General features: G+C 44.1%; 1 protein-coding gene across 1 annotated transcript in view; it reads left to right on the plus strand.

Annotated features, from left to right (window-relative positions):
- Window positions 1-25825, plus strand: part of BMERB1 (bMERB domain containing 1) — a 144155-nt gene that overhangs the window by 97700 nt on the left and 20630 nt on the right. The gene's annotated exons all lie outside the window — the stretch shown is intronic.

A 25825-nucleotide genomic window follows, 5' to 3' on the forward strand; every position in this document is an offset into this window, starting at 1 on the left:
GACACGACTGAGCGACTTCACTTTCACCTTTCACTTTCATGCATTGGAGAAGGATATGGCAACCCACTCTGGTGTTCTTGCCTGGAGAATCCCAGGGATGGCTGAGCCTGGCGGGCTGCCGTCTATCGGGTCGCACAGATCGGACACAACTGAAGTGACTTAGCAGCAGCAGCAGTCATTGAGTGATCAGTTACATAGATCTTTCCTCTTGGATTTCTGGCCTGGAACTCTTGTCCTTCTGTCCTCAGTCCCCTAAACTCCTCAGGGGTTTCAAATTAGATTAGGAACTATCAGGTCACACAGATCGGACACAACTGAAGTGACTTAGCAGCAGCAGCAGTCATTGAGTGATCAGTTACATAGATCTTTCCTCTTGAATTTCTGGCCTGGAACTCTTGTCCTTCTGTCTTCAGTCCCCTAAACTCTTCAGGGGTTTCAAATTAGATTAGGAAAATCTAAGACCCTCCCAGTTTGGGTCCTGTCAGAGGAAAGGCAGCCTGTTTTTTTTTTTTCATTACTAAATGTCTTGGTTCTTTGACAGTTATTTTCTGATAAAAGGAAAGGCGTGTAACTTTCTCTAGATGATATTATACCTACCTTTGAATTCTAACTCTGCCATTTGTATGCTGTGCAATCTTGAACGGTACCTTAACCTCTCTGAGCCTTGGCTAACTCATTTGTCAAATGGTGATGCAGCTAACCTCTCCTAGGGTGATTTTGAGGAGTAAAAGCGATCATGTTATTAAGTGTCCCCCCACAATATAAATGCTCATTAAATGTTATTTTCCTTTCCTTCAGGAAGAAATTGAGTTTGGAAATAAACAGATGCTTGTTAAAAGCAGACATCCATCTCATGTGCTTGGCTTTTAGTAGTAGCCTATTTATTTTGAAGAGGGGGCACAGGAGAAGGGAGGAGATTGGAGGGTGGAATGAAGGTCTCTTCCATCATAGGAAGGTACATACAGACTGGAGAGGAGGTGATGCAGGGCATCTGAGATCCATTTTGAAACATCTGAAGGACTATCACGTGGAGGAGCGAGTTGGTTTCTTCTTTGTGGAACTAGAATCACAAATGCTGCAGAGAACCCAGTTAACCATCCCAGCATAAGATGGGCCTTAGCAAATACTTAGAATTACAAAAGTTGGAACCTTTGGAGGTCATGAGTTTCCATACATAGGGATATCCAAGCACTTATTTATTCCTTCCTTTATTCAGTAAGCACTTGCAGTGAATAATACGTATGAGGACTTGCCCTAACAGTCCAGGGGAGGAGACAAAATCTGTTGATGTCAGAGTAAAAGATAGAAGCTTCAGATGGGTGAAGGGGTGGAGTAGCAGGTGCTGAGATGCTGTGATCAGTTCTCAGTGCTGTCCTTACTAATTCGCCTAATGAATCTTGAGCATATACATGTGCCAGGCACAATGCTAAATTTTTTCAATGGATCACTGGTTTTTTTCTTCATAGCAACCTGATGAGGCAGGTACTAATGAGTCACATTTTACAAATGAGATTAAGCTAAGAATGAGGGGGGTTGAGATTCTAGCTCCAGTAGCTTGACTCAGAGCTGGCTGTTCACGAAGCACCAGTGGTTGCCTCCCAGCCCCACTGCCCCTCCTTAGAGAATCAGCTCTGCGTGTCGGGGGTTCTGGCTTCCCCCACTCCCCTCCTCCAGGCCAGAGCTAGTTGGTCCAGATTGGCTTGGCCTGGGCCGATCAGAGTCTCTCTCCTGGAATACAGAGAGGCCGGACCAGTTAGATGATGAAAGTGAGCAAAAGTGCTAGTCATTCTGTTGTGTCCGACTCTTTGTGACCCCATGGACTCTAGTCCTCCAGGCTCCTCTGTCCATGGGATTCTCCAACAAGAATACTGGAGTGGGTTGCCATTTCCTTCTCCATGCGGTCTTCCCGACCCAGGGATCGAACCCAGCTCTCCTGAGTGGCAGGGAGATTCTTCACCATATGAATCACTGGGGAAGCCTTTTTGTGGTTAGGTGATGGGAGATTTGCAAACCAAAGACTGTGGATGAGTAGAGAAAACCATACTTTGGTGGGAAAGACAGCACCACTGCCTTATTAAGAGCAGCAAACAAGGGAGACTAGGGTCCCCAAAAGCAGAGAATGAACTTGGCCATGACATTCCCATTCTGCTCCTCAGGCTGCCCTGCTGAACTGGATCTGTGTAAGATGCCACATCTTCTTCTACCCTGGGTACCTACTCTCCAGACCCTTGGAGAAGTACCTCCCACCCATGATGCCACAGGCTGGAGAAACCAAAATCCATGACAGTGTTCTCTGAATCCCTAGCAGGTTCCCTCTTATATCCTTTCTGCCCCTGGGCTTGGTTTCCTGGGTTCTACACCACCATCTATGTGGGTGTGACACGCAGATGCTTCAGTTTCCATAACAACAAATCAAAACAGAGCCCTGTGATACTCCCACAGGTCATTTGAGGAGTTGTAGAACTAAGGATCACAGAAGGGGTGGCACGGAGCTCTTTTCAAACAAACTATTTAAAAATCCACATTTTATACTCCTGGCTAATAAGGCCTTTTTTATCAGCCTGCACGAGGCAGTTCTTTTTCTTGAGCCAGTCTCATCTCCTCCCTTGCTCTTGTTTTTCTCAGCTCCCTCCATCTCAAGTAAGACACATGCCTCTTCCTGCCCCACGAAGAGCCACCATGAGAGGCCCACACTCCACAACCAGGGAGTAGCCCCCACTTGCCGCAGCTAGAGAAAGCCTGTGTGCAGCAACAAAGACCCAGCCCAGCCAAAAATAAATAAAATTATTTTTTAAGAAAAGTTACACAGCAAGAAGCTTTATAGAAGCAGCCACTGGCTGGAGGCCATGAAACTTGTCTGTCTTGCTCTAGGCTGGCGGTTCTCCTCAAAACCACTGGCTCAACCTTGACTTACCCAGAGCCAAGGAATCCCTTGGAGAGCTTTAGAGAAGATGCTGATACTTGGGTCTTGCTTCCAGATTCAGAGTTAATTAGTCCAGAGTGTGGCTTGGCCATTGAAAGTTTGAAAACACTTTGGATGATGCTCCCCATACCTTCCATATATGTTCCTCACCTCTTCCCTGAATGAAATAGAACCCAAGTGTCTGTCAGCTGCTTGCAGATGACTCATCTTGCTTTCTTGCCATATTTTTTAATGATGAAATTGAGTGAAGGTATAAAATGCGCCTGCGTTGGCACAGCAATAAGTACCTCTCTCTCCTGTAGCTTAGCTCGTGATCAGAATCAAAATGAAATGTATGTTTGTGGTCTCCCAGAGTGTCCGAGAATCCCAGGGCCATCTGTTGTCCTCATCATCACATCCATTATAGAAGTTCATTGATTAAGCCTTTAATTGAAACCGGTGCTGTGTTTATCAAGAAGTTTACATTTATAAGCTTTCTAAAGGCACATAACCAGAAGCAGAATTTATAGTAACTCGCTAACGATCACTTTCATTTCTTTCCATTGCCCACCTGTTTTCGACCCCTAAAAACCAACACAGCGTCTCTTTTTTAATTTTAAGAAATCACATGAGTAAGCCGAGAGTTGGAAGATGTGGGATTTCTGAACTTCTTTACTGAACTGTGAGGGATTCTGGCATTTAAGGGTAGTAATTGTTTAAGAGAAGGGGGCAACAGAGGATGAGATGGTTGGATGGCATCACTGACTCAATGAACATGAGTTTGAACAAACTCCAGGAGATGGTGAAGGACAGGAAAGCCTGGTGTGCTGCAGTCCGTGGGGTCTCAAAGAGTCAGACACGACTGATTGACTGAGCACAGGCACAAAGTGAGACCTACATTTCACTTTGAAAGCAACACTTTAGAAAAGCCTGAATAGACGGGCATTTTAGCTTGACTTGAACTGTGCTGGCTGATGGCAAGGGACCTCTGCATCATCCTTCCCCCTTAAAGTTGGTGATTATCCGTGGCTGTTCCACTGTCTCTGAGTACTAACACTGCCCCTTAGGCCACCATAAATGGCCTTGAGCTGTTCTGGAGGAAAAACTCCATCTGCTCCTAGAACAATTTAGACTAGGTCTGCTTGGTGCTCTGGTGATTAAATTCAGGGATCCTTGCCCATGGTTTCATTAACTGCCTGGAGGAGTAAGCCTTCTGGCCATCTGTCGTCTGCCTTGACGCTGTTATCTCTGCTTGCTCCCCCTGACTAAGTTAACCTGAGCCAGGGCGTGTTCAAGCAGTCAGCAGCACTGGATTTGGAGATGGGACCTGGGTTGAGATCTTGGCTGTGGGACTTCGATTCATTTGGTCCAGTTTTTCCCGAGGTAGGGTACCTGTTGGAATGATTTTAGGTAATATTTAGGAAAGCGTTAAGAATTTATTTTCATGTCTTTTAAAAAGGAAAAATATTGGTTCTTCTGTTTATGGTGCTGTAAAAATTTTATATTAAAGTTTTCTAATGTTAAAAATTAAAAAATGATACCAATGAACCTGGGCTTCCCAAGTGGCTCAGATGGTAAAGAATCTGCCTGCAATGCAGGAGATGTGAATTCCATCTCTGGTTGGGAAGATCCTCTGGAGGAGGAAATGGCAACCCACCCCAGTATTCTTGCCTGGAGAATCCCCATGGACAGAGGAGCCTAGCAGGCTATAGTCTATAGACTCAAAGAATTGGACACGACTGAAATGACTGAGCACACACGCACACTGTAGCTGCGTTGGAGGGTTACGACTGGTGTGTGTTAGGATTCTTCAACAACGGGTTCCTGTAAATACAGACTAACTTAGGTCAGGATGTGTGATGTGGGCCCAGCTGCTGGGCCAGCCTCTATTTTGTGGGTTCTGATAGAGGAATTAATTTTATCACTCTTTCTGACACCAAATATGTGTCAGTCTTACACATCAGTTTTCCAATTCTCTTAACACCAACTGGATATCCAATAATCCAATTACATGCTGACCTGGAGTTCAGATCTGATCCCACCACTGAAAGGGCTCCATCCCACATGACAGCCTTCAGATGCCTGTCACAAGTCCCAGGCCACCCACACTTCTGCCCAGCCAACTACAAATTTGGGGGTTTCTATGACCCTCCCACACATACACACAAGGTTTGATCATTTGCTGGAATGATTCATGGAACTCAGGAAAACATTTTACTTACATTTACAGGTTTATTATAAAGACTACAAAAAAATAAGAAAGTAAAGGCTACAATTTTGGAAGAGCCAAATGAAGGAGCTCCATTTGGGCAAAGTGTAGGGGGAGGGGTGAGCATGTAGAACTTCCACTCCCTTGTGGGCACATGTTCACAGCAGATCACTGTGTCCCCCAAACCAGAACCCCCACAAATCTCACTGTTTAAGAGGTTTTTTAAATTTATTCTTATTTGGAGGGTAATTGCTTTACAATATTGTGTTGGTTTCTGCCATACAACAATGTGAATCAGGCGTAAGTGTACATATGCCAGAGTTTCTATAACTCAATCTACATCCCACTTCTTCTCTCCAGAGATGGGGGGGTGGGGATGGAAGCACCCACCTTCTAATCCCGTGTTTGGTCTTTCTGGTTGTTACCCGAAAAACTGAGTTCTCCTCTTGGTGAGTGTCAAGCTGAAACCATGTGGGCCAGATTAAAAGACCAGAAACTCATGGTCTTTTAATTGAGGTTAGACACCTGGTTTCAGGACTTAATGAAACTCAGGTTCTTAATGTCTCATTGCAGAAAGAATTCAGTGAGAGACAAAATGGTAGGTAAGAAAAAAAAAATGGTAGGTAAGAAGTGGATTTATTTAGAGAGAAATACACTTCACGGACAGCGTGTGGGACCTCATGGAAGGCTAAGAGGCATCAGGGTACAGGGGTTGTCAGTTTTTTTAGGAGTGGGTAAAGTCCTAAAGCAAATCAACCCTGAATATTCATTGGAAGGACTGATGCTGAAACTGAAACTCTAATACTTGGGTCACCTGATGCAAAGAGCTGACTCATTGGGAAAGACCCTGATGCTGGGAAAGACTGAAGACAGGAGGAGAAGGGGATGACAGAGGATGAGATGGTTGAAAGGCATCACCGAATCAATGGACCTGAGTTTGAGCAAACTCTGGGAGATAGTAAAGGACAGGGAAGCCTGATGTGCTGCAGTCCATAGGGTGGCAAAGAGTCTGACATGACTTAGTGATTAAACAGCAACAACTTCATAGACGAATTAGTGAGAGGGGTGCTCCAGCTATTTGGGGGAAGGTGTGGGGATTTCCAGGAACTGGGCCACTGCCCACTTTTTGTTCAGCCTTGGAACTGTCATGGCACCTGTGGGAATGTCATTTATAAAATAGCTTGCTGATGTGTTACAATGAGTGTGTACTGAGGCTCAAGGACTGGTGGAAGTTGAATATTTTCTGTCATATTGGATCTAATTATTTCTACCCACTTATTGTCATGTCCAATGGCTATGTCATTCTTTTAAATGTTGTCTCCAGCCCCCTTCCCTCCTGTTTCAAAGCCCAAAAAAACCCACAACCAAGCCAAAGATTGGGAGATGGAAGGATTTATTACCTTCAGCAAGTAAGGAGAGCATTGGGGATCAGTCCCAAAGCAGTGTCTCCCTAAACAGCAAAACTGGGGGCATTTTAAGCTAAGGGCACATGCGTGTTTCATGAAGGGGAGAGTCCAAGCTTTAGTTGATACTGAAATCATTAGGATCAGAAAAGATCAACGTTATTATCCCTGAGGTTCCAGTAGATCTGGTGGTTGATTGTATCAGGCTAATCTTTACCACTGAAACAGAACTGGGTGTCTTTTCTCTTGCCTGATAATGGCCATTTGTGTCTGCATTCTTTTGTTGCCTTAAGATCATTAATTACTGAGACCTCTTTAAGGACAAGCATTGTGGCCAGGCTTAGATCACGAAATGGCTTTAGTCAAAAATGGCTTCTCTTCTGTCAAGAAAACCATGCTTGGTTCTTTTTTCTCCAGGGCACCCCCTACCCTATCTGCTTACCTGGTGACTAGCCCCAACCTGAAACTACCTAGGGGCCCCACCTGAGTCATGCTGGCATAAACTCAGAAACTCAGGTGTTTATGCCAGCGTAATAATCAGAGGAGATTATTATGAATATATTTATGAATAACACATCACTCAGGAAATTCTAAGAGTTTTAAGGAGTTCTGTGCCAGGAAGCAGGAACAAAGACCAAATATATAATTTTTATTATACCACACTTGTTTTCCTCAGAATGAATTACCTCCTAGGGATTTTTTGGTGAAAAGTAAATGAGCTAAGCCATATAGAGTAGTTATCATGGGAATTCTCTGGCAATCCAGTGGTAAGGACTTGGCGTTTTCACTGCCCTGTCCTAGGTTTGATCCCTGGTCAGGGAACTAAGATCCCACAAGCCACTCAGCATGGCCAAAAAAAGTAAAAATAAAAAAAATTTAAGAAATTGTCATAGTGCCTAACGTATAGTAATTATTCAGTGAATATTAGCCATGATACCACTTCAAATACGAAGTGGTGGGAAAAAAAAGTCAGCTGAATGTGTTCCTAAGAAGCCACGAGAGTCTTTTATTATGCTTTTAAAAGAAAAATTAACTAAAAATTGGAAATAAAGGAAGGAGGTCGAGCAAGCATGTTCTTTCCGTATCATCTTGGGACACTGTTTAACAATGTGTCCAAGTATTAATATTATTTAATCATCTGGGAGGGTGTCTGTACTTAACTGGGTTATTATTTACTATTTGATTAGAGCACTGACACTGTGAAATTACATGCTGACATGTAGATTTTGTCCGTTCCAAAGGGTAACCCTAAAGGTGATGGTTTCGTTGCCCTAGAGGCTGTTAACCAACTGTCTATCTAACCTAGCCATCTTATTCTAAGATTCTCATTAAAGAGTACCCATAAGTCCAGTTCCTTAAATGCTCTGGGAACGAGCTTTACTGTCTTACTGGTTTCCTCTTTCACGGGTTAAATACATTTTTGACAAGTGTTCGTTCTGTATGTGTATGAGTCTTGGGCTTCCCAGGTGGCACTATTGATAAAGAACCTGCCTGCCAATACAGGAGACATGAGAGACACTGGTTTGATGGTTGGATCGGGAAGATCCCTTGGAGGAGGCATGGCAGCCCACTCCAGTATTCGTGCCTGGAGAACCCCATGGACAGAGGAGCCTGGCTGGCTACAGTCCATAGGGTTGCAAAGAGTTGGGCACAACTGAAGTGACTTAGCCTGCATGCATGCATGAGTCACATGTTTACACTGAAACCATATTTATATGGAAACCATATTTCAGCATGGTCCTCATTGAGCCAGGACCCGAGTTCCCTGGACCTATAATTGAGTTCAGCCAGCATTCAGAGAGAACATCCTTTTTTTTTTTTTTTTAATTTATTTATTTGGCTCTGTTGGGTCTTAGTTGTGGCACATGGGATCTTCGTTATGTCATGAGGAATTTTTTGACGCAGCAGACCCACTCTCTAGCTGTGGCACATGGGCTCAGTTGCTCCACGGTCACAGAGGATGTTCTATGTGCCAGGCACCGTGCTGAGCACTGTAGGGAAGACAAAAGTGGGTAGGACTGGTCCCTGGAGTCCAGGATTTCATACTTTGATATATGTTAGCTGCTCCCTAGGCCAGGACATCGCGTTGAACGTAAACAGTTTTGCAGCTCGCTGGTATCAGATGAGGCCGTTTTAAGACTCAGACAGGTCAAGACCAAAACAAGACAGCTTCACAAGTGCGTCTGAAAATAAATAGGACGGGAACATTGTCCAAACTATAAAAAAATGACCAAGCATCTCCATAACTTGGGCTCATCTCAGTGACTGAAGCTGCTTCTTTACCAACTGAAGCTTTAGTCTCACGGTTCTTCTCACTTTGATATAAGGATTGTTAAGATACCCTATCAAGATATAAGAATTCCCCCACTTGCTGATGACATCCAATCCTGAGGAAATGCCACTTCCTTTAAACCAGCCTCCGAAGCACCTAACACAAGCCCAAATCTTATCCTAAGTCTTTCCTAACACCTCTTACTGGTATCTTTTTGTCCAGAACTGAATTAAGGGGCAAACTATCCAGGTACCCACAGAAGGTGTTACAGACTCACTAAAGTGACCTAAGATGAGAAAGTTGTCCCCATCAGCACTTCCCTCAGAGGCAGGAGCCACTTCGGAGAGAAGCTTGTTGCAGTTCCAGCTCTTGGTTGCAAACTCAAGTACACAAAAGGATTTACTGGAAGGCTTAGGGTGATGTAGGGTGGGGAAGGGGCTCATAGAACCAAAGGGAATCTAGAAAATGGGTCGGAACCCAAAGAGCTCCAGAGGCTGGCCACAGGACCACCAATCTGGCCAGAATGCCATCACCACTGGTGCTGGATATCACAGATCCAGCCTCACCATCCTTTCTTCTCTGTTACATTTGTCCAGTGGTCTTGGCCAGCATCTTCTGGTTGGCTGAGTGTGAAGAAGGAGTGCTTCCTTTTTCAATTTCTCCAGTGAGCACTAACACAATGAAGAGTTCTCCTAAAACTAGAGTTTGGATATTGAACACCCAAAAATTCCAGCTTTTGTCCATTGGAAGAGTGAGACTCCCCGCCCATGGGTGGTAAAGCCAGTCTACTGACACAGGTCATGGTGAAGGAAAGTAGCATTTATTGCAGGCACCAAGCAAGGTGTCCAGAGCAGCTAGTGCTTAAAAGATCTGAATGCCCCAAGGGCTTTCTGGAAAACGTCATTAAAGACAGGGTGAGAGAGGGCAGCTATGGGGTATGTGGTCAGCTTGTGGACATTCTTCTGATTAGTTGGTGGTGAGGTAATCAGGAGTCAACATCATCAACTTTCTGGTTTCAACTGGTCTGAGAAATCTACATGCTTGTGGGCAGCAAGCAGTTAACTTCTTCCACCTGGTGGAGGATTCAATATCTGCAAAACAGCTCAAGGGTATGGCTCAGAATATTATCTGTATATAGTTCAAGAGAAGGAACTAAAGCTTCTTGACTTTGTTTAATGGTTAAACTATTATTATTTTATCTTGCTTGTTTTCCTTTGTTTCTGCATTTTCACACTTATCTGATTAAATTTATTCTTTGGGATTTGTGGAAGGCCTAGGGGGCTAACGTTTTACTTTATCCAAGAGTCAGGTGGAGGAACTTCCCTACGAGTCCACTGGTTAAGAATCTTCCTTTCAATGCAGGGCATGTGGGTTCAATCCCTGGTTGCGGAACTAAGATCCCATATCCTGCAGGGCAACTAGGCCCGTGAGGCACAGTGAAGACCCAGCACAGCCAAAAAGAAAAAAAGAAGAAGAAGAGTCAGGTGGTCTGTTTTGGAATGGCTCCTTAGGGTCTTGCTCAGTTACAACCCAAAGAGTCATCTGTGAGTCAAGTAGATGGTCTGTAAACAGCCTTCAAAATAGTGAGTCATGCTGTCTACAGGATTTTTGTATTCTTGAAGAGGGCTGTGCTGTATTTCTTAGGGCTTTCCTTGTGGCTCAGCTGGTAGAGAATCTGCCTGCAATGTGGGAGACCCCAGTTCAATTCCTGGGTCGGAAAGATCCCCTGGAGAAGGGAAAGGCTACCCACTCCAGTATTCTGGCCTAGAGAATTCCATGGACTGTATTAGTCTGTGGAGTCAGACATACTGAGTGACTTTCACTTCAGTTCAGTTCAGTTCAGTCACTCAGTCGTGTTCGACTCTTTGCTATCCCATGAACTGCAGCACGCCAGGCCTCCCTGTCCATCACCAACTCCTGGAGTTTACCCAAACTCATGTCCATTGAGTTGGTGATGCCATCCAACCATCTCATCCTCTGTCGTCCCCTTCTCCTCTGCCCTCAATCTTCCCCAACATCAGGGTCTTTTTAGATGAGTCAGCTCTTCACATCAGGTGGCCACAGTACTGGAGTTTCAGCTTTAGCATCATTCCTTCCAAAGAAATCCCAGGGCTGATCTCCTTCAGAATGGACTGGTTGGATCTCCTTGCAGTCCAAGGGACTCTCAAGAGTCTTCTCCAACACCACAGTTCAAAAGCATCAATTCTTTTGCCCTCAGCTTTCTTTATAGTCCAACTCTCTCATCCATACATGACTACTGGAAAAACCATAGCCTTGACGACTTTCACTTAATAACTTACTAAAATGCTGAATTTCTTAGAACAATAAAGGACAGGCTTCTCACTGCCTTAACATGAGCACCCAGGTGGCACTACTTACATTGGCACCCTGGCTTCACCATCTAACTGGCTGTGTGATTCTGGTTGAACCACTTTAAACTCTAGAAGCTACAGGATCTTCATCTATAAAAGAGATGGTCTCATAGTATCCACCTTGAAGAGTTATTATAATCCATCTAAGAATTAACTGAGTTAACTCCAATACTTTGGCCACCTGATGTGAAGAGCTGACTCATTTGAAAAGACCCTGATGCTGGGAAAGATTGAGGGCAGGAGGAGAAGGGGACAATAGAGGATGAGATGGTTGGATGGCATCACCGACTCAATGGACATAGGTTTGGGTGAACTCTGGGAGTTGGTGATAGACAGTGGGGCCTGGCGTGCCGCGGTTCCTGGGGTCGCAATGAGTCAGATACGACTGAGCGACTGAACTGAACTGAACTGAATTTGTATAAAGCATTTAACACATGCCCATCACACAGTAAATTCTGAATAAATGGTAGCTAAAATCATTATTGGCTTCCCTGGTGGCTCAGGAAATCCATCTGCCAATGCAGGAGACCCAGGTTCGACCCCTGGGTTGGGAAGACCCCCTGAGGAAGAGCATGGCAGCCCACGCCAGTATTCTTGCCTGGAGAATTTCATGGTCAGAGGAACCTGGCAGGCTACAGTCTAGGGGATCGCAAAGAGTCATACTTGACTGAGCACCTGAGCACCAGAGCACCAGCTAATTATACCCCGACTCTGTCCTGGCTTTGGAGGATCCAGCAGAGGAAACCTGCAGTTTCTTTGTTGTTGCTGTTTTTTTAATTTATTTACTTTAATTGGAGACTAATTACTTTAAAATATTGTAGTGGTTTTGCCATACATTGACATGAATCAGCCATGATTGTACATATGTTCCCCATCCTAAACCCCCTCCCACCTCCCTCCCTATCCCACCCCTCTGGGTCATCCCAGTGCACCAGCCCCGAGCACCCTGTCTCTTGCATCGAACCTGGACTGGCGATCTGTTTCACATATGATAATATACACGTTTCAATGCTATTCTCTCAAATCATCCTACCCTCACCTTCTCCCACAGAGTCCAAAAGACTGTTCTTTACATCTGTGTCTCTTTTGGTGTCTCGCATATAGGGTTATTGTTACCATCTTTCTAAATTCCATATATATGCATTAGTATACTTTATTGGTGTTTTTCTTTCTGACTTACTTCACTCTGTATAGTAGTCTCCAGTTTCAAACCCTGGGATCCTGCTTCCATAGAAAGGAGGCCACTAATCACTGGTGCTGAACAAACGTGAGAGTCATTTAAATGTTAATTTGCTTACCCTCAAAAGCAGATCTCTTCTGATAGTACCAAGTATCCAAGGGAAATTGTGGATGGTGGTTTAACCCAGGGCTTATAGAGGGGTGCTGGGTGTTTTCATAGGAGGAGCAGGGCTAAGCTAAGAGGATGGACGGTGTGGCCAAAGCCATAGGCTACTTTTCAGGCAGGGAGACTTTCCCGGGGCTTGGGGTTAACAAATTGTGTTTCTAAGCGTTTCTTCCTTCGGTTGTTAGATACTCAGAGGAAAGGAATGACAGCTTTAGAACTCCTGTGTAAGGAGGGGCTTCAGGCCACCGATCACAAGGAAGAATCAGGGGATTTATCTGAAGGCTGCATTTGCAATAGCAGACCCACAGTTTTTTACTGATTGGTGGTAGAGCTCAGTGGGGCTTCCCAGGTGGCCCTATGGTGAAGAATCTGCCTGCCACACAGGAGACGTAGGTTCGTGGGTCGGGAAGATCCCCTAGAGAAGAAAATGGCAACCCACTCCACTATTCTTGCCTGGGAAATCCCATGGACAGAGGAGCCTGGTGGCCTACAGTCCATGGGATTGCAAAGAGTCAGACACAACTTAGCAACCAAACAGCAACAAGACATCAGTAAAAAGTGCATGATTTTCTCCCAAGTTTTGTGTTTTTTTTAACTTGGACTTTATACAAAACTGGGGAAAAGGTTGATTGCCCATCTCAAAAACATTTTGATGTTTATTTATTTTGGTGTGTTTTTTCAAAAACATTTTAAAATATTGAAGTGGATTTGAGGGCTAATGGAATTTATGAGGCTAAAGCCGTCCCCCAAGAAAATCCACATCTTGGAACAAACAGTGGTTGAAAGTATTTTTAAAGGCTCCTGACAGCAAGGCTGGGGCAGAGGATGGGGATACCGGGGTAGAAGGGGACAACCTGGTTTATCGGGGTCACATTTCTAGCCAGCTTGTGATAGTGTTATTGTCAGGGCTCTGGAGTCAGATTGTCTTTTTTCAAATCTTGCCTTTATCCCTTGCCAGCTGTGTGATCTTGGGTGATGTAGGTAACCTCTCAGCCTTCTGTAAAGTTGAGAATGATCATACCTGCCCTATAGATGGTGAGGATTTAAAGAGATGGGTCTAGACCCTGTTGCTGACTCCTGGGAAGTGCTCAAATGCACGTTCGCTTTTGTGAGCGTCAGCATGAGGGACAGATGAACTTGGAAGCTGGGAGGGAAGGTTTAGGGGAGAAGACGTGGTCGCTTCTGGCAGGAACTCAGCAGCGATCAGACAATGGAAGGCACAGGAGGCCCAAATGCTGAGAGCTCAGAATAGAAACTGTATTGATAGCAGAATGCAAAGCAAGATCACTTGAAATCCGGATGTTTAATTGGATTTCTCTGGAGAGTGACTCACCGCCATTGATAGATGCTCTTGCTCTCATGGGGTCTCTATCACGGGATTTGAGAATTTTCCATCTGCACTAGCAGCCCCAAGGCCCTGCTTCAGTAAAGATCCAGGACGGTGTGTACTCCTCCATGTCCGCCCACCAGCTTGCCTTCCTCTCTTCATCACGGATTTAACGCGATGTGTCAGGCACGTGCGATGTACTGGAATCACAGAGGGAAGAGGCAAACCCCTTAAAGGGTGCACAGTCTCTTTAGGGAGAAACACAAGTGCCCAGATGATTATCAGGGGAGTGACAGGCTGTGGAACTGAAGGAAGAGGACGTGATGCCACATGGGAGCATCTTGAAGACTCTGGAAGGAGATGCTGGGGCTGCCCTGAAGGCTGCATAAGAGTTAGCGACAGAGAGGTGTTCTGAGTGGGGGACACCTTGAGAAGAGCAAAAGCTTGAGGATACACTATGATCACACAGGCCAGCAGGCAGGCTGCTAGGAATACCAGCTCTATGGCCAGAAATGAGGCTCAAAAGACAAGAGCACAGAGTGGCTTCTGCCATGGCCGCAGGGACCCGAGACTGGCCCATGGGAATTTAAAACTAAAAACAAAACCCTTTAAAAATCATCCAGATAATGCACGCATATTGTAAAAACAAATAAAAATTTTAAATACAAAGCAAATGAAGGAAATAAAAAATCCCCCAGGCAAATTCCCTGGTTGTCCCCTGGTTAGGACCCCACGCTTTCACTGCCAAGGGCATGGATTCAGTCCCTGATCAGGGAGCTAGGAACCTGCAAGCCTGTGCCGCAGTCAAAAAAGAAAATCCCTCAAAATAATCACTGTAACATTTTGAATGGAGTCTTCCTGTCTTTTATCGAAGCATCTGTACTTTGCAAAATTGGGTCCTAACGTTTCTTAACTGCTCTTTGGTGTGGTTCATTCTCTTGTATCAATAACATCTCTTTTGAGCATCATGTTTAGTACCCGGGGAGAATTCCATTATGCCCCTGTCCCTTCCTTTATTTAAGCAGCCCTCTATTGTTGTCGACAGTTATGTTGCTTCCAGTGTTTTATTGTTGCAAACAAGACTCTATTGCACATAATCATAGCTACATTTTTATGGTGCCCTTAATTATCTCCCTACAATGAAATCCTAGAAATGGAAATCACTAGACTAGCGTTTAAATATTTTCAAGGCCATTGACACGTGTTTGCATATTGTACCCAGTTTTCTCCTCCCATCAGTCCCTTGGTTGTCTTTGCTATTTCTTCTTGTGTCTTCTCAAACTCCCACATCACTAGGAGGACTGTCCAGGGGGAATGGAGAGGCATCAGACTGAGATGCAGCCACTCTTCTAACTATTGTGGCTGCAGAAGGTATCCCACCAGCCCTGCACGCAGCAGGCCTTCTGAACTAAGGATGGCTTAGATGATGGGGCTGAAATCCAAACTCTGGCCTCCCTCTTCTTGTAGGAGTGCAGAGAAAGTGAAGGACACCCAGTTAGATCTGAATTTCAGATCAATGACATCATATTGAGTATTGTTCAGTTGCTCAGATGTGTCCGACTCTTTGCAACCCCATGAACTGCAGCATGCCAGGCTTCCCTGTCCTCACCATCTCCCAGAATTTGCTCACACTTATGTCCATTGAGTAGGTGATGCCATCCAACCATCTCATCCTCCTTTTCCCCCTTCTCCTCCTGCCTTCAATCTTTCCCAGCATCAATGTCTTTTCCAATGAGTCGACTCTTCACATCAAGTGACCCAAGTATTGGAGCTTCAGCTTCAGCATCAGCTTTCCAGTGAATATTCAGGGTTGATTTCCTTTACGATTGACTGGTTTGATCTCCTTGCTGTCCAAGGGACTCTCAAGAGTCTTCTCCCTAGCACCACAATTCAAAAGCATCAGTTCTGTGGTGCTCAGCCTTCTTGATGGTCTAGCTCTCACATCCCTACATGACTACCAGAAAAACCATGACTTTGACTAGACAGACCTTTGTCGGTTAAGTGATGGCTCTGCTTTTTAGTATGCTGTCTAGGTTTGTGATAGCTTTTCTTCCAAGGAGCAAGCATCTTTTAATTTCATGGCTGCAGTCACTGTTCACAGTGATTTTGGAGCCCAAGAAAATACAATCTGTCACCGTTTCCACTTTTTCCCCATCTATTTGCTGTGAAATGGTGGGACCGGATGCCACAATCTTAGTTTTTTGAATGTTGAGTTTCAAGCCAGCTTTTTCACTTTTCTTTCACCCTCATCAATAGGCTTTTTAGTTCCTCCTCACTTTCTGCCATTAGAGTGGTATCATCTGCATATCTGAGGTTGTTGATATTTCTCCCAGCAACCGTGATTCTGGCTTGTGAGAGCCCAGCATTTCACATGATGTACTCTGCATATCAGGCTTCCCTGGTGGCTCAGATGGTAAAGAATCTACCTGCAATGCAGGAGATGCAGGTTTGATCCCTGGGTCAGGAAGATCCCCTGAAGAAGGGAATCGCTACCCACTCCAGTATTCTTGCCTGGAGAATTCCATGGGCAGAGGAGCCTGGTGGGCTACTGTCCATGGGGTCACAAAGAGTCAGACAAGATGGAGTGACTCACACACACACACACACACACTTTGTGTATAAGTTAAATGGGCAGAGTAACAATATACAGCTATGACATGCTCCTTTCCCAATTTTGAACCAATCCATTGTTCCTTGTCCAGTTCTAACTGTTGCTTCTTGATCTGCATACAGGTTTCTCAGGAGACTGGTAAGGTGGTCTGGTATTCCCATCTCTTTAAGAATTTTTCACAGTTTTTTGTGATCCACACAGTCAAAGGCTTTAGCTCAGTCAGTGAAGCAGATGTTTTTCTGGAATTCTCTTGCTTTTTTTCTGTGATCCAGAGGATGTTGGCAATTTGATCTCTGGTACCTCTGCCTTTTCTAAATCCAGCTTGTACACCTGTAAGTTCTCAGTTCATATACTATTAAAGTCTAGCTTAAAAGAATTTTGAGCGTTATGTTGCTAGCATGTGAAATGAGTGCCATTGTATGGTAGTTTGAACATTCTTTGGCATTGCCTTTCTTTGGGATTGGGATGAAAATTGGCCTTTTCCAGTCTTGTGGCCACTGCTGAGCTTTCCAAATTTGTTGGCATATTGAGTGCAGCACTTTTTCAGCCTCATCTTTTAGGATTTTAAATAGCTCAGTTTTGAGTATAGGTATGTTCCAAAGATTGCACAGGGCATCCTGATACTACAAGTGATTTCTTATTTATCTGAAATTCGAATGTAACTGGCAGCCTGTGTTGTGATTTGCTGAATCTGGGAACCCTCCATGGCTTACCACATCCATTGTGTGTTGGTTGTATTTTCTCCAGAGAGATCCTCTGGAGAAAATGCTGCAGGCTAGCCAGCAAGAACTTTTAAATGGTTGCAGTTCTTCCTTGTATTGTTGGAGAGTAATGTGTGTAACTGATGCTCTATTGTTGGACATTCATGGTGTTTCCTTTTCTCTCCTCTCCTCTTTCCTCCCCCTCCAACCTCCATCCTGTTCCTCCCCTTTCTCCCCCACTTCCCCTCTTCCTTTTCCTCCTGCTCCTTCTAACTTTCCCTTCCATCTCTCTAACTTACCTATTTGGAGTTTAATCTTTGTCCACATCTTTAATCCTTTCTTTCTTTTCTTTTCATTTTTTTGTCAAATGGGTGGCACAACACAGCACATGGGATTTTAGTTTCCCAACCAGAGACAGAATAGAGCCCATGTCCCCTGCATTGAAATCATGGAGTCTTAACCACTGGATCACCAGGAATGTCCCAGCTTCTTTAATTCTTTGTGGACCACTCAGCCGAGGCCCTCAGGGCTAGGATTAGGGAAATCCAGGACCAGAACCTTCACAGCTTGCTGAGCCATCCAAGGGGATGACTCCCATGTTTCCATGTAGGCACTCTCTAGGTATTACTGAGTCCAAGCTTGCTCTGCTCACCACACAGCAGGCCAGTTAACCAAGAGACAGTGTGTTGAGGCAAAGAATATGACTTTATTTGGAAAGCCGGCAGACCAAGAAGGTGGTAGACTAATGTCTCAAAATAACCACCTTTTCGGGTCTGGACGCCAGGTTCTTTTATAGAATAGAAAGGGAGAGGTGAAGCAGTAAAGTAAAAAGACCATTCATCTCACAAATATCTCCTGGAATGGCCAACCTTGGGAGGAGATGTGTTCATTTCTTCCTTCCTATAGCCATCCACAGGTGTTCAGGGTCCTGAACAAAGGGATTTTGGTTTAAACTTCAGGCAGTGGAAGGTTCCCCAAGGCAGGCCGTTATGTATGGACAGTGTCCTTTTAGTGAACAGAAAAAATGGGAAGCAAAGGTTAAAGTAAAGGAAACAGATCCAACATGGAGTCAGTTCCTCTCTGTAACACAGGCAAGAGATTGGGGGAATAAAAGTAGAAAGTAAAAAGTCACAAAACTTAGTATTGCCTTCAGTGAAGGGAAGGATGTGAAGGATGAATGGCGTTGCAGAAACTGCCAAATCACATTAGCTGGTGCTGCAGGAAATCTGTTGGCCAGCCTCGTGCACACTCAGTGCAGCCCAATTCCTCTCTGGAGTCCAGAGGAGAAAGCGGGCTGGGTCCTGAATCAAGGCGGCAGGTGGGTGAGAGCCTGAGGGCCCTCCTCATCGCCAGGAATCTTAGCTGCTTATTTCTGGTATTTTTCCAAAATGTAAATTGAGCTGGGAGGCCTGCATACAGTAGGCTTTCATCTAGGTTGTCTAGATCAGTGGTCCCCAACCTTTTTGGCACCAGGGACCAGTTTTCATGGAAGATAATTTTTCCATGGAAGCAGGGAGAGGGGTTGGATGATGTAAGTGCATTACATTTATTGTGTACTCTATTTATAATCTAAAGCTGCCACTGGTCTGACAGGAGGTACCAGTCCAAGGCCCAGAGGTTGGGGACCCCTGGTGTAATAGATTGATTTGTTACACAAGTCAGTAAATCAGTGATTCAATGATCAATATTCCCCTCCCTGGGCATTTACTTCTTCATCCATTTAAGGTGAGAGCTCTTTCAGCTCCAAGAACAAGGTTAATCTCTGATTCCTTTCCATGTGTTTTTCTTTTTTCCGAAGATTATGATCAGGACAAAATTTTTCTTTTTTTAAGCTTATTTTTAATTGCAGGATAATTGCTTTACAATGTTTTGTTGTTTTTTTCAGTACAACAACATGAATCAGCCATCAGTATACATATATCCCCTCCCTCTTGAACTTCCCTCCCACCCCACCCACCCCCAGATTTTTCTATAAAGGACCAGCTAGTAAAAATTTTCAATTTTGAGCCATATGGTCTCTGTAACAATTACTCAGCTAGGCTGTTGTAGGGTGAAAGTGGTCACAGATAGTAGGTAAATGAATGGGCACAGCTGTGTTCCAATAAAACATTTTTAATATTAGCTTGGTACAAAGGTAATTGTGGTTTCAGACCATGAATTTTAAATCATTATAACTTGGCTCAAACATATCTTTATTAATCAAAATAAGAGCCATTACAATCAACATATTTTTGCCAACGAGAAATAAGTTTGTTTATCCCTGTAGCATAAAAATGTGTACTTCAAGATTCAACTAACTCTTAGAAAGCATTTTCTGCATCCTGCTAGTTGTGGAAGCATTTTCCCTGCAAAAAGTTGTTGAAATGCTTGAAAAAGTGGTAGTCGGTTGGTGAGGGGTGAGGTGCATTTGGTGGATCAGGAAAACTTTGTAACCCAATTCACTCAACTTTTGAAGTGCTGGTTGCGTGATGTGAAATTGGGTGTTTTCATGGAGAGGAATCGGCCCTTCTGTTGACCAATGCTGGTTGCAGGTATTTCACTTTTCAGTGTATCTCATCTATTTGCTAAGCATATTTCTCAAATGTAATGGTTTCGCCAGAATTCAGAAAGCTGTAGTGGATCAGATAGGCAGCAGACCACCAAGCAGTGAACATGACCTTTTTTGGTGCAAGTTTGGCTTTGGGAAGTGCTTGGGAGCTTCTTCTCAGTCCAACCACTGAGGTGGCTGTTGCCTGTTGTCATATAAAATCCTCTTTTTATTGCACATCACAGTCTGATTGAGAAATGGTTCACTGCTGATGCATAGAATAAGACACTTCAAAATGACGATTTTTTGGATTTGCAGTCAGCTCTTAAGGCACCCACTTATCGAGCTTTTTCACCTTTCCAGTTTGCTTCAAATGCCAAACAACCATAGAATGGTCCACGTTGAGTTCTTTGGCAACTTCTCATATAGTTGTAGGAGGATCAGCTTTGACAATGACTGTCAGTTGTCACTGTCAGCTTTTGATGGCTGGCCACTGTGCTCCTCATCTTCAAGGCTCTCGTCTCCTTTGCAAAACTTCTTGAACCACTGCTGCACTGTATGTTTGTTAGCAGTTCCTGGGCTAAATGTGTTGTTGATGTTGTGAGTTGTCTCTGCTGCTTTATGACCCATTTTGAACTCCAATAAGAAAATCGCTTGAATTTGCTTTTTGTCTAACATTGTTTCCGTAGTCTAAAACATAAAATAAACAGGAAGTAATAAATCATTAGCAAAAAAAAAACCCACACACATTAAAATGATGTATAATATAACCACATTTATTAAGAATGTATTCTAATATCAAACAGCAAATTTTAGCAATGCAAAACCACAATTACTTTTGCACTATTAGATAGTTAGAATAGGGAAAAGGAGTCCAGAATGACAGTGGCTAATAGATAAGGAAGAGAAAAGCCCGGGAAAATAGAACAAAGGAAGGTCCGAGGACCAGAGTGAGGACTTCAGGTAAAACAAACAACACTCCTGGCTGGCCCAATTTACATAGGACAGGCCCAGGGAGAGAAAAACATATAAAAAGAGGAGGCAAAGCTAGCTCTCTCTCTCTCTCTCTTTCTCTCCCCCCGCCACGTGCTGGGGCGCTCTTCTCTTCGGCTCTTTGGATCGACATGCCCTCACGCCTCGAAGATGGATTTTCCTGCTATCTTCTAAATAAAATAGAGCTGTAACACTGAGCTGTAACACTGATTTGTCTAAGAGCTATAACATGGTCCATTCGAGACCTGAGAGCTATAACATGGTCTGTCCAAGACCCGAGAGCTGTGACACGCCAAGGGGGCTTTAATGTCCATCACTCCAAATCTTTGTTGTGATAAGACAAAAACCGAGGAACATACACTCGCCTGACAGCACCAAGCTAATAGACACTGAACCCTGAATTTCATATAATGTTCATGTGTCCAGATATGTTCTTCTTTTTTTCTATTTAAAAGTAAGATCTATTCTTATTCATGGATTCCAACAAAGCAGGCAGGTTTGGCCCATGGGTCATAGTTGGTCGACCCTGCTGGAGATTCAAGAGCAAACATATCTTCCAGGAAGTTTCTTGAGTGCCTTAAACAGAAAGTTCAGATTGAGGATGCTGTTCCTCCTTGGAGTGTACACACTGATCACCATGTCTGCCACACTGGCTTTCATAGACATATAACCAACCTAAGATGGCTCCCATGTCAAATCCTTCATAACCCGGATCAATATGTCACCAGTGTGTCCTATTTTGGTGGGTTCTTTCTTGTCACATAACACAGACACCACGCTCCTTTCTACAGTCAATGTTTGAGCTTCGCCCTTTGCCTGAGTGCCTGGCACTCTTCTCTGTGACCGGCCAGGTTGTACCCCTCCTGTAAATGGCAGCCTCTGCTGAGGAACCTCCCCCCAAACTAGTCTGGTCTCTGTCTTCCCTGAACTCCAACCACCGTATGGCTTGGGACTTCAACATTCCCACCTGAGAGGTCAGTCTGCCCAGGTTCAGGTTCCTATTACTCTGCGGCCTTGAGCAAGTTCCTAACAGCATCTAAAGGATGCTAATAGCTCACCTCTGTAGACTTAAACAAATAGTCAAAACCTAAAAGTTGCGTTATGTTTCATTCGGTGGGAATTTTTAGGACTTCAGGCCCAGGAGGCAGCATCTCAAGTAGCCCTGAGAGAACTGCTCTGAGGAGGCGAGCAAGGGGAGCCAAATTATATAGAAGTTTTGCAAAGGAGGGCAGGTAGTCTGATTGTCAAAAGATTACTGTGAATCAAAGAAAACCAGACATCCCAAGTTAAGGAATGTGTTGCTTTTCTATGTATGGGAAGATGTAAGAATCTGGGTCACTAAAATCATTCCTTTGATATGTACCTCAGCTATCTGGGGCCAGTCTCCTGTGTTTCCACATCCTGAGTTCCTCAGGGCTCACCGCCAGGAGTGGCTGCAGGCTGATGGCTGCTAGATGGCAGGTATTCTTTCCTTCCTGAGTTCCCTCAGGGCTCATCTGCTCACCATCCATGGTAGCTACAACTGCTGATGACTTTGACATCGTTTGTTTACTGATCTGGCAGGAAGTATTCCATTATACACCTCCTAGGGTTGCTGTGAGTTAATTGAGATGATTTGTATAAAATGCTTACACCAGAATAGTATGAAAACATTAATAAATGCCAGCTACAGTTACACTCCTATGTTGTTTGACATTTTTCCAGGAGGCTGTATTTCTATGTTATGTATATGATTTTTGAAAGACCAAAAGTACCCTTTTGGGTCTAAAACAAAAGTACAAAAATACTGTTGGTAATTTTTTCATAGAAACTTGTAATTGGCATGTGGCACTGTTGACTTAAAAAAATATTCACAACCTAAAGACAGTTGTTTTATTCAGTGGGAATTTTTAGGACATCAAGCCCAGGAGACAACATCTCAAGTAACCCTGAGAGCTTTGAGGAGGCGAGGGGATGAGCCAGGTTATCAAGAGATTTTGTAACAAAGGGCAGGTAGTCTGAACATGAAAAAATTATATTGTTAATTAAGAAAACCAGATATCTCAAATCAAGGAACTGAGCGCTTTTCTTTGTACAGGAAGATGCTAGACTCACTGAAATTATTTCTTTGATATGCACCTCAGCTCTCTGGGCCGGTGTCCTTTGTTTTCACATCCTGAGCTTCCTTTCCTCAGGGCTTACCCTGGGGAGTGGCTGTAGTCTGATGGTTGCTGATATTCTTTTCCTTCCTGAGTTTCCTTAGGGCTCACCAGCTCACATTGGCAGGCTGCAATCACTGATGACGATGACATCCTTGTTTACTGATATGGCAGGAAATATTCCATTTCTCAGCACAGACCCCAAGAGTTCAGCTCAATGAGTTTTTCAGTATTAGTAAATTTTCTGAATCAAAGCAGAGAACATCTGGAAAACCCCTGAGGGAGAGAAGAGTAATTCATGCTTGAGGGAGGTGACATTCTTTTAGGAACAGTGTCATCTCCCAAATAAGGGTCTGATTACAATCAAGGAAGAAGCCAGTTAACATGCAGACCATAAATGTGCCACAAGGAGAAAACAGGCCTTCAGTGACTGCCCTAGAGGCCTCCATTTGATGGATGTGTCACCTGAGCCTGTGTGGCAGGCACCTCGCTTGTCCTTGGTCCCCAGCTTACGTGATGCTGAGAGAGGGCTGAGACCACGGTTTCCCTGGAGAGGTCTCAACACTTATTCTCCCCCAGGGACAGCATTTAAACTCATTAATCCAAGATTGCCAAACAGACACACACATTCATCATCTCAGTGCCATTAGGTTGGAGGAAATTGAAATAGCACAGAAAGTGAGACTCATTCTTTGACGCAGGAATGTTGGCTGAGAATTTTTAGGAGTGTCTGAGCAAGCCTAGTGGCTCACTACCTTACCCAGGGCAGAGGGGTGGACAGAAGTAACTTTTCCTCTGTACCTCCTATAGATGTGCTGAGCACAGGGCTGCCTGCTCTACACCCATAAGCTGATTTCATTCTTCATGGAAGAATGAAAGATAAAGGTAAGACTCCTCTTCCACAATGAGCACTGACACCCCGAGCAGTGGAAGGGCTCGCACGAGTCATGTAGCTGGTCAACGGGGGAAGTTGACCCCGGTCTGGCTGGGTCTAAAGCGTGTTATCACCTCTACGTGCTGGAAGAACAGGGCTCCCTGGATCTTGTGTCAACTTAAAAAATAGAAAACTTTTTAAAATTTAAAAATAGAAATTAAAAAAAAATAGAAATTGAGTTATATTTTATTTGGTGGGAATTTTTAGGACTTCAGGCCTGGGAGGCAGCATCTCCAGTGACCATGGAAGAACTGTTCTGAGAAGGTGAGGGAGGAGTCAGGTTATATAGAAGTTTGCAGCAAGGGGCAGGTAGTCTGAACATCAAAAGATTATTAATTAAGGAAAGTCAGATATCTCATTAAGGAATTTAGCGCTTTTCTAAGCACGGGAAGATACAAGAGTCTGGGCTTGCTAAAAATCATTCCTTTCACATTTTCAGGCGAGTGCACAGAAAAAGAGAGCTCTTTTTTAATATAAATAAATATTTTAATAAAATATTTTATTTAATAATTAAAATAATCAAATATTTAAAATTAAAATAATTAAAATAAAAATATTTTATTTAATAAATGAAATATTTTAATAGATAAAAACATGCACCTCAGCTATCTGGGGCCAGCAACCTGTCTTCTAAGATCCTCCTCCCCCAGCTCCTCAGTGCTCACATAGCGTTCACCGTGGCAGCAGCTCAATAGCTGTCAGATTGCAGGTATTCTTCTCCTTCCTGAATTCTCTTAGGGCTCACCGGCTCACACCATGGGGCTGCCATTGCTGGTGACCGTGGCACCCTTGTTTACTGATGTGGCAGGAGATACTCTGTTTCACACTTGAAGCCCCCAATCCTCTATGTGAGGAATCAGAAGTATGGGGAGATGAATGGTTTGCCCAGAGTCATTATGGTTTAATAATATATCTGGTGTTGGTGGTGGTGTTGTGCAGTTGCTAAGTCGTGTCTGACTCTTTGCAGCCCCATGAACCGCAGCACGCCAGGCTTCCCTGTCCTCACTATCTCCTGAGGTTTGCTCACACTCGTGTCCATTGAGTCAGTGATGCCATCCAACCATCTCATCCTCTGTCACCCCCTTTTCCTCCTGCCTTCAGTCTTTCCCAGCATCAGGGTCTTTTCCAGTGAGTCAGTTCTTTGCATCAGGTAGCCAAAGTTTTGGAGCTTCAGCTTCAGCATCGGTCCTTCCAATGAATATTCAGGGTTGATTTCCTTTAGGACTAACCAGTTTGATTTCCTTGCTGTCCAAGGGACTCTGAAGAGTCTTCTTCAGTACCACAGATCAAAAGCATCCATTCTTCAGCGCTCGTCCTTATCTATGGTCCAGTTCTCACATCCGTACATGACCACTGGAAAAACCATAGTTTTGACTATACAGACCTTTGTCGGCAAAGTGATGTTTATGCTTTTTAATATGCTCTCTAGGTTTGTCATAGCTTTTCTTCCAAGGAACAAACGTCTTTTAATTTCATGGTGGCAGTTGCCATCCACAGTGATTTTGGAACCCAAGAAAATAGAAAGTCTGTCACTGTTTCCATTGTTTCCCCATCTATTTGCCATGAAGCAATGAGACTAGATGCCTTGATCTTAGTTTTTTGAATGTTGAGTTTCAAGCCAGCGTTTTCACTCTCCTTACCTTTATCAAGAGGTCCTTTAATTCCTCTTCCATATCTTGGTCTTTGCCACCAGTTCCTGACAGAGCTCCTGAAATTCTAGTTACTTCCTGAGTGACAGGGATGCTGGGAGCATCTTTTGGGGAGCATTTGTTCCTTGACACAAGAGCTTCATAGGCCCTGGGAATTTCCTGAGTAATGAGTGTTGTTTCGCATGCTAATGAGATGTCTCAGTAGCTTTGGGTTGGGAGCTGGTCCGTAGAAAGACCAAGGCTTGCTTAGAAGCTTGTAACTTGCAGCACAATCCCTGAATTCTCTGGGGAGATTGTGGAGCCTGATCTCCACAATCATTGATCATTAATAATTGATCATGCCTACATGATGAAGCCTCATAAAACCTCTTGTGATGTTTAAAGGGCTTCCAGGTTGGTGAACACATGGAGTTGATGGGAGAAGGGCCCGCCCTGGGGAGGG

This window comes from Bos javanicus, chromosome 25, assembly GCF_032452875.1.
Source record: "Bos javanicus breed banteng chromosome 25, ARS-OSU_banteng_1.0, whole genome shotgun sequence".
Taxonomy (NCBI): domain Eukaryota; kingdom Metazoa; phylum Chordata; class Mammalia; order Artiodactyla; family Bovidae; genus Bos; species Bos javanicus.